This window comes from Capra hircus, chromosome 26 (assembly GCF_001704415.2).
Source record: "Capra hircus breed San Clemente chromosome 26, ASM170441v1, whole genome shotgun sequence".
Taxonomy (NCBI): domain Eukaryota; kingdom Metazoa; phylum Chordata; class Mammalia; order Artiodactyla; family Bovidae; genus Capra; species Capra hircus.
The window spans coordinates 9,621,773-9,629,230 of record NC_030833.1 but is presented as its reverse complement, the minus strand read 5'-3'; positions in this window follow the sequence as shown (position 1 = coordinate 9,629,230).

Genomic DNA, 7,458 nt, shown 5'->3' with positions numbered 1-7,458 from the left:
GGTGCTGTACAGCAAACAAAGAGCGCAGGAACCCTGCCTTCCTGGGGCTTCCAGACCAGAGGAAGAACCACAAATAAGCAAAGAGATGGGTAAAGAGCGACTGAAATGACATTCAGTCCCTTTATCTACCCCTATTCAGTTTTATTTTAAATATTTATTTATTTATATTTATTTTTAGCTATTCTGGGTCTTTGTTGCTGTCGCTGGCCAAAATCTTGGCCTTCTCTGCCCACCGAAGCTGAATGAAAAATACGGAGACAGAGTTTGGAGGAAATAGAAAGATGGCTTTTATCTCAGCCAGTGGAGAGGGGAAAATAGTAGGCTCATGCCCCAACAACTGTGCCGCCCCAGCCCCCATGAGGAGTCCAGGGGCTTATATACGGCAAGGACTCGAAGTCAGGAGTCAGTGAAGAGGAGCAAAGGTGATAAGATCTTGATTTCCTCCTCTGGGTTGTTTCAAAGACAGTCATAAACTGGTGTCAGTAACCCAGTAACTGAGTCTGGCTTTTCAGTAGCTCTGCGTCCTTCTTCTGATATGTAACTACAAGGGGAAGGGTGTTGTAAGGTAAATCAGCTGCTGCTGCTGCTGCTAAGTCGCTTCAGTCGGTCCGACCCTGTGCGATCCCATGGACAGCAGCCCTCCAGGCTCCTCTGTGCAGGGGATTCTCTAGCAAAAGTACTCAAGTGTGTTGCCATTTCCTTCTCCAAAACACCAGCTAGGGGATGTATTTAGCATAGAGTCAAAGTATAGCTCCTGCAGAGTTAGGGGGCAGAAAGGCAAACTTAGTTACAGACATTCAGAGTTAGAAGCAATTAAAATTTTTTAAAAACCTAGGAATGTTCCGGCCTGCTCGCTGTTCTCTTTATGTTCTGTGTTCTCAGGAAAGGGAAAGAGAAAAATTCATTCCTCTTTTTTCCTTTTCTTTGAGCTTCCTGGTCATTTTGCACTAGAAAAAAATTAAAGAGCTGCTTTTACTATGACTATATCTTACGTATGTTCAGTATAGTCAAACAAGGCCAAAGTTTATACAGTAAGAGGGGAACTTCCCCTCATAGATTTACATGATCTCTTTCAGAGCTAAATAGTCTCCATATCTTTCTGCTTAGTGAGTCAGGCCTTTAGAGATGTCAGATACATAATCTTGGCAGAGCAGAAACCATTATGAAATAGTCTGAATCTCACAGTGAGAGCATGGGTTCTTGTCTGTTCTCCCGCACTCTTGTTAGATCGAGTCATCTCTGGTGCTAGGTTTGAACATTCCCTCTCCTTGAATCTTTGTTTTAACAATGATAGAGCCAAAATCAAGTTCTGACCCATGTTAACCCAATCTATTTTTAAAAAATATCCCATGTGCCTTCACATCCCCTGCCTCCAGGAGCTCACAGTTTAGCTCAGGAAAGGAGAGATAAACTTACAAGAAATTTGACAATGCCAAGACGGCATATAGGAAATGTCAGGCAGACACATTCTCAGGTTCCACCAAAGGCGGCCGCTTGAGGCAGGTCTTGGGGGACGAATGAATTTGTAGAAGGAAAGCAGTCTCTTGTAACTAAATGAGAAGAGCTGAGGAAGGGTAAGCTCTGTTACTAGGACGTGGTTGATCAGGAGGAGAAAGTGTGTGTGGAGGCAGGTAGATTGGATAGGGGTTGTGGACAGACTGGAATGTCAAACTTGGAAGTCTTTTCTGTAGACGATGGGTATGGAAGGTTCTCAATGTGTCTGGTGGTAGCTAGAAATAGGTTGAAAGCCTAGAGAACTGATTCAAACTCCAAAGAAGATAAAGCAAAGAGGTGAGTATTACAGGTTCTGGATCCAAGAGAAATGGCTGTAGAGATGAAGCCAAGTCTCTTTCTACAGCCGCGAATGCACCTTTGTCCTTGTTCAGGGGCACACATGAGACCTGCCATCTCTTACCGCATGCCTCCACCCGCTCTATGCTTCCCTGGCAGTTCTCGCAGGGTGCCCACGCTTTCTCTTATCTTCATGGCCTTGCACATGCTAATCCTTTTGTCTGGAAAGCCCTTCCCACCCGCCCTCCCCACCCACCATCCCCTCCCCTGCTTCTTTACTACCTACATTTTTTTTTCGTGACTTGGCTGAGGTTTTACCTTGGTGACTAATGCTGTTTCTGTGTGCCAGTCCCTCCAGCAAGAGGCCTCTTGGTGCCAGCGGAGTCTCCTTGGTTACCTTATCACACTGTGTTGTTATTATCTGCTTTATAATTCTCCCCATTGTATCAGAAGCTCCTTAAGGGCAGGGCCCTTGTATTGTCCATTTTCAAGCCCAACGCTTGGCCCAGGAGCTGACATGGAGCTGGCACTCTATAAATTCTTATTGAATGGATCATGCAAGTTAACTACTCAATTTTGTTTTCCTTTCAGAAACTGACTTAAATAAAAGTGAAATGTTTTTCTCTCCTGGTAGCTCAGACAGTAAAGACTCTCCCGCAATGCAGGAGACCTGGGTTCGATCCCTGGGTCAGGAAGATCCCCTGGAGGAGGGCAAGGCAACCACTCCAGTATTCTGGCCTGGAGAATCCCATGCACAGAGGAACCTGATGGGCAATAGTCCAAACAAAATGTTATAAAGGAAAACTTCAAGGATGTCAGGGTAATGAGACTCTAGAACTATGGATCTCAAATGGAACCTCAGTGGGCTATGAACTCTTGGATAAGAGTCGGATAAACAGTTAAAATGGTTTTTTTTTTTTGAATAATAAAAGATCTATTTTGTTAGGGGTATTGATCATAGGCTCAGTGAACTAAGCAGGGCATTTGACACAAGGTAGCTCTTTCCCGGAAGACTTTTGGGGCTTAGTGTGAAACTGGATCAGCGGCAGATGTGCACATGAGTATGTAAGAGGATACAGTCCAAGCAACAAACGTTCTGATCAAACAGAGACACGGTGGTGAGGACAGCTGAGTGAATATCGCGTTAACTGTGAAGGCTTTCATAGGATTCTGTTGTAATTTTTAGTGTTGTTTGAGTCTTTTTATTCTTCCAGTACTCTTGCCTGGAAAATCCTATGGACGGAGGAGCCTGGTGGGCTGCAGTCCATGCGGTCGCTGAGAGTCGGATACGACTGAGTGATTTCATTTTCACTTTTCGCTTTCATGCATTGGAGAAAGAAATGGCAACCCACTCCAGTGTTTTTGCCTGGAGAATCCCAGCGACGGGGGAGCCTGGTGGGCTGCCGTCTAGGGAGTCACACAGAGTTGGACATGACTGAAGTGACTTAGCAGCAGCAGCATTCTTCAAATTGCTGCCAAAATTCTACATGGGAATCACTGCCCTAGAAAGTTTCTGAATGATGACCAGGCCATTGGTCAATAAGTAGCAGGTCTTACAACAGACACCAACAGGTGATATAAATGGACTCCTTGTTCTTTCAGTTTGATGCCATTTTTTCAAAGCAATGAAAGGTTTAAATCAAGGACTGTCTCGTTCTTTTTTTTTTTTTTTTAAATCATTACCCTTTGACAAGTTTTATAACTGTGTCTTGTATTAGGTTAATAATTAAATTGCCGCTTTTCAATAGACACCATTTTTCAGTCATGCTCTTCACTGATTATTCTCACATTGATAAGATAAAGGACACTAAAAGTCCACAGCAGGAAAACTTCTGCCTTTTATGATTTACCTGAAATTGCATTAATGGTTGGCTTTTAATCAGGGTTTGCTAACTAATATCTTCCCCTCGACAGCCCCCTTTTTTTAAAACCACTCTTCTATATTCTTAACAGTATTATGCCTGCTTGATCTGTGTCTGAGAAAAACCTGCTAAGATCCCCCAGCAGATTGTGGGTTTATTATTTTCACCTTCCAATTGTATCCGTTTTTATTTAATGCGTTTCCAGACTATTTTGGTAGATGCAATCAAATTTTGGTGGAATGTTTCTTTTATTACTATGTAGCATTCTACCTTATCTGTATTGATTTTACTATAAGTTATATCATGCTGCTGCTGCCGCTAAGTCACTTCAGTCCTGTCTGACTCTGTGCAACCATGTGGACTGTAGCCCACCAGGCTCCTCTATCCATGGAATTCTCTATGCAAGAGTACCGGAGTGGGTTGCCAGGCCCTCCTCCAAGGGATCCTCCCAACCCAGAGATCAAACCCTGGTCTCCTGCATTGCAGGCAGATTCTTTACCACTGAGCCAACAGGAAAGTCCAAGTTAATATCATATTTTATTACAAATTAATACCACTATGCAAACTATGGTTTTAGTACTTCTACAGTGTATCTTTTCTCAGTATAACTATGTCAGTTTGTTTTAGAAACAGTTTTACATGACTTTTATAGATAGGATATAGCCTCATTAAAAAAAATAAGAATGGATAGTCTGTTTCTATTGAAGAGTGAACATAACCTATTGACATTTCTTGTTATTTCTCATATATTTAAACTTATTTTAAGCATTTTCTTTTATGGTTGGTGCTTTCCATTCTTCTTGTTTGCATTTTTTTTCCAGTGCTGCCTTCAGTTAGATTGGCGAAAAATTTTCATATTCCCTTTTCCTCTTTTGCTGATGTGGAAGCTATAAATTCTGCATTTTAAATTTTATTTTTGCCTTTAAATTTCTAAACTTAATACATAATTCTAACTCTTTTTAGAAAAATATAAAGGTATATAGTTTCTACCACCTACCATCTTAATGTAACAGCTATTGACATTTTGATACCTTCTGTTCAAGGTCTATTTATTTACTATGTTTGTAATGTGTCTTCAGGCAGTGGCATTGTCCTAGCTCACTACACCTACATTCAGGTTTACAAATACTTTATTGTGAATGTCTATTGTCTTGAGTGTTTTGCTTCAGTTCTTTTGATGATAGCTTTCCTTTTGATTCTGGAAACTGCTTCATCCACTGGAGCAGGAGTTCCTACGTTCTTAGAGACCAAAGCAACTGGCCTTTGCTGATTGGCTCAGAGTGAGCACTGGACTTAACTTCAGCCAATCAGAGTCCTTCCTCAATTTTTTTTTAAATTGGAACAGAAAAAAAACAAAGAGGCTCATCCTTTCTTGTTCCTTACACTGTGATGGGTCAACCACTATCAGCATGATCCCTACGATCCAGGAGTGGCCCACTTAGAACTAGGAAAGGAACCATGAAATCTGCTAGGTGGCAGAAGGTAAATTCATATCACAAGTGGACCTGAGAAAAAACACCATCTATAATACTCAAAATGAATTTTTAAAAAATCCTGAATGACATTTTCATTTAATATCCAGCTTCTACCTGAATCTTTTTTTGTTCTTGGCCTGTGTTTGGGCCTGCACACCTGTGTATATGTGCTAATTTAGGGAAAGGGTGCCTCTCAGCCAGCCTGAACTCGGACCATCCATCCCATTCCTGTTTCTGCAGGTCTCAGAGGAAGTCAGAGGGAACCTCGCCCGTGCAGTACTGGGACAAAGAGACACTTCCTTATTTGGGGCATGGTTTAGCAACTTTTATTCTCATATCCTTCGTGTTTTATTTCCCATGGAAAAGGATAGCTAAGAGTAGTGGAGCCTCGTTTTTTGAAGGTTTTTCAAACCAAAATTTTTTTTCTCCTTTCAAACTTTGAACTTTTTATTTTGTGTTGGTATATAGCTGATTAGGGCTTCCCTGTTAGCTCAGTGAAAGAATCCTTCTGCAATGCAGGAGACACTAGTTTGATTTCAGGGTTGGGAAGATCCCCTGGAGAAGGGATAGGCTACCCACTCCAGTATTCTTGGGCTTCCCTGGTGGCTCAGCTGGTAAAGAATCCCCCTGCCATGCAGGAGACCTGGATTTGATCCCTGCATTGGAAAGGTCCCCTGGAGAAGAGCATGATCTTCATGGACAGAATCCCCATGGATAAATCCAGGGGGTCTGTGCATGGGGATCTCTTGCCTGGAGAATCCTCATGGACAGAGGAGTCTGGTGAACTACAGTCCATGGGGTCGCAAAGAGTTGGGCATGACTGAGGGACTAAGTACGGCACAGCACCTCACTGATTCATGGTGTTGTGGTAGTTTCTGGTCAACAGTGAAGGGGTACATGAACTCCCCTCCCATCTAACCTGCACATAACGTTGAGTAAAGCTCCATTTGCTATGCAATAGGTCCTTGCTAGTTATCTATTTTGAATATAGCAATGCGTACACGACCTTCCCAAACTCCCTAACTGTCCCTCCCCCTCAACACTCCCTCCTCCCTGAAACCATTAGACTTTCGTTTTCTAAGTCTGTGAGTTTCTGTTTTGTAAGTAAGTTCATTTGTATCATTTCTTTTTAGATTTCACACTAAAGGGATGTCATACAATATTAAAGTATTACTCTAGCTTGAAGACTTTGGGACAGATATGTTGACTACTTGTGAGTCCTTTCTTGTCCAAAGATTCCCAGACATTACACACACATGTTCTGTGATGAACATGGTGTGGCTGCCAAAGCCCCAGCCCAGTGCCCTGACAAAGGCCCTCTAAATGCACCCCCTGAAGCTTTGAGTGTTAGTTCCCAAGCTCTTGATGACCACTGGTGGCAACACCCTGGACACAGCTGGAGGCAAAGAAAACCAGAGTGGGATTGATACAGGAAAGCTGTGAAAGAGACACTTGGGGAGGGCTGCCTGTTTCAGGCACAGGCCAGCAGGACAGTAATCAAGACGGAGACAGGCAGGTACCAGTGGAGTGGGCGGTCTCAGGCTGGCTCTTTGGCAGGCCCACACTTGAATATGAGATGGGGCTACCCAGATGTGAAGTAAGCTGGTGACAGGTTGAGTACCGAGACCCCTAAATCAAGCCAAGGGGAGGCTAGGACGTCAGCTGCTTTGGCTTCAGAGGAGCAGATTAAAAAAGAAAGGGAGGCTGACCAGGAAAAGGCTGGAAAAGACTGAGGCCTCACCATGTGGAAGGACCGTCCCTCGGGCACTGGCAGCTTGGGTGTGGGAGCTAAGGTGACAGAGGGGAGTTGGGCAATCAGCGTTGGCAGCGGGAACAGGAAGCTGTCCCCGACTCCTGTGCAACGTTTGCCATGCTCCCTGACACACAAAGAGCACTCAGATAATCTGCCCCTTGTCCTGGGGCTTCCGGGGTGCGGTGGATTCTCACCGATAGGGCTGGCTCCACCTTTTCGGAGCACACTCACCTGAGTGACCCGGGAATAGCTTGGAAGCTTCTGGAGAGGCCTCCCTTTCCCTACAGCGGCCTCATGTGACCTGCCCTTCCTGGCACATGCATCCCCCAGCTGAACGGTCTGGATGACAAGCATCTCTGTCTGGCCTGCAGCAGCTGAGAGGCCTTCGCAGAGGCAGGGTGACCCATGCGAAGCAGGAGGGCTTGGAGCCATTTCTTTGAATTTGGGTGTGTGGCTTGACTTTCCTGGAGCTCAGTTTTCTCATCCGTAAAATGGGGGCAGGAGAAGGTTTCGATGTGGATGTTCACTGAGGTCGTTGCTAGTTCTGGGATCCTGAGACTCAAAGGGGACCCGGAAT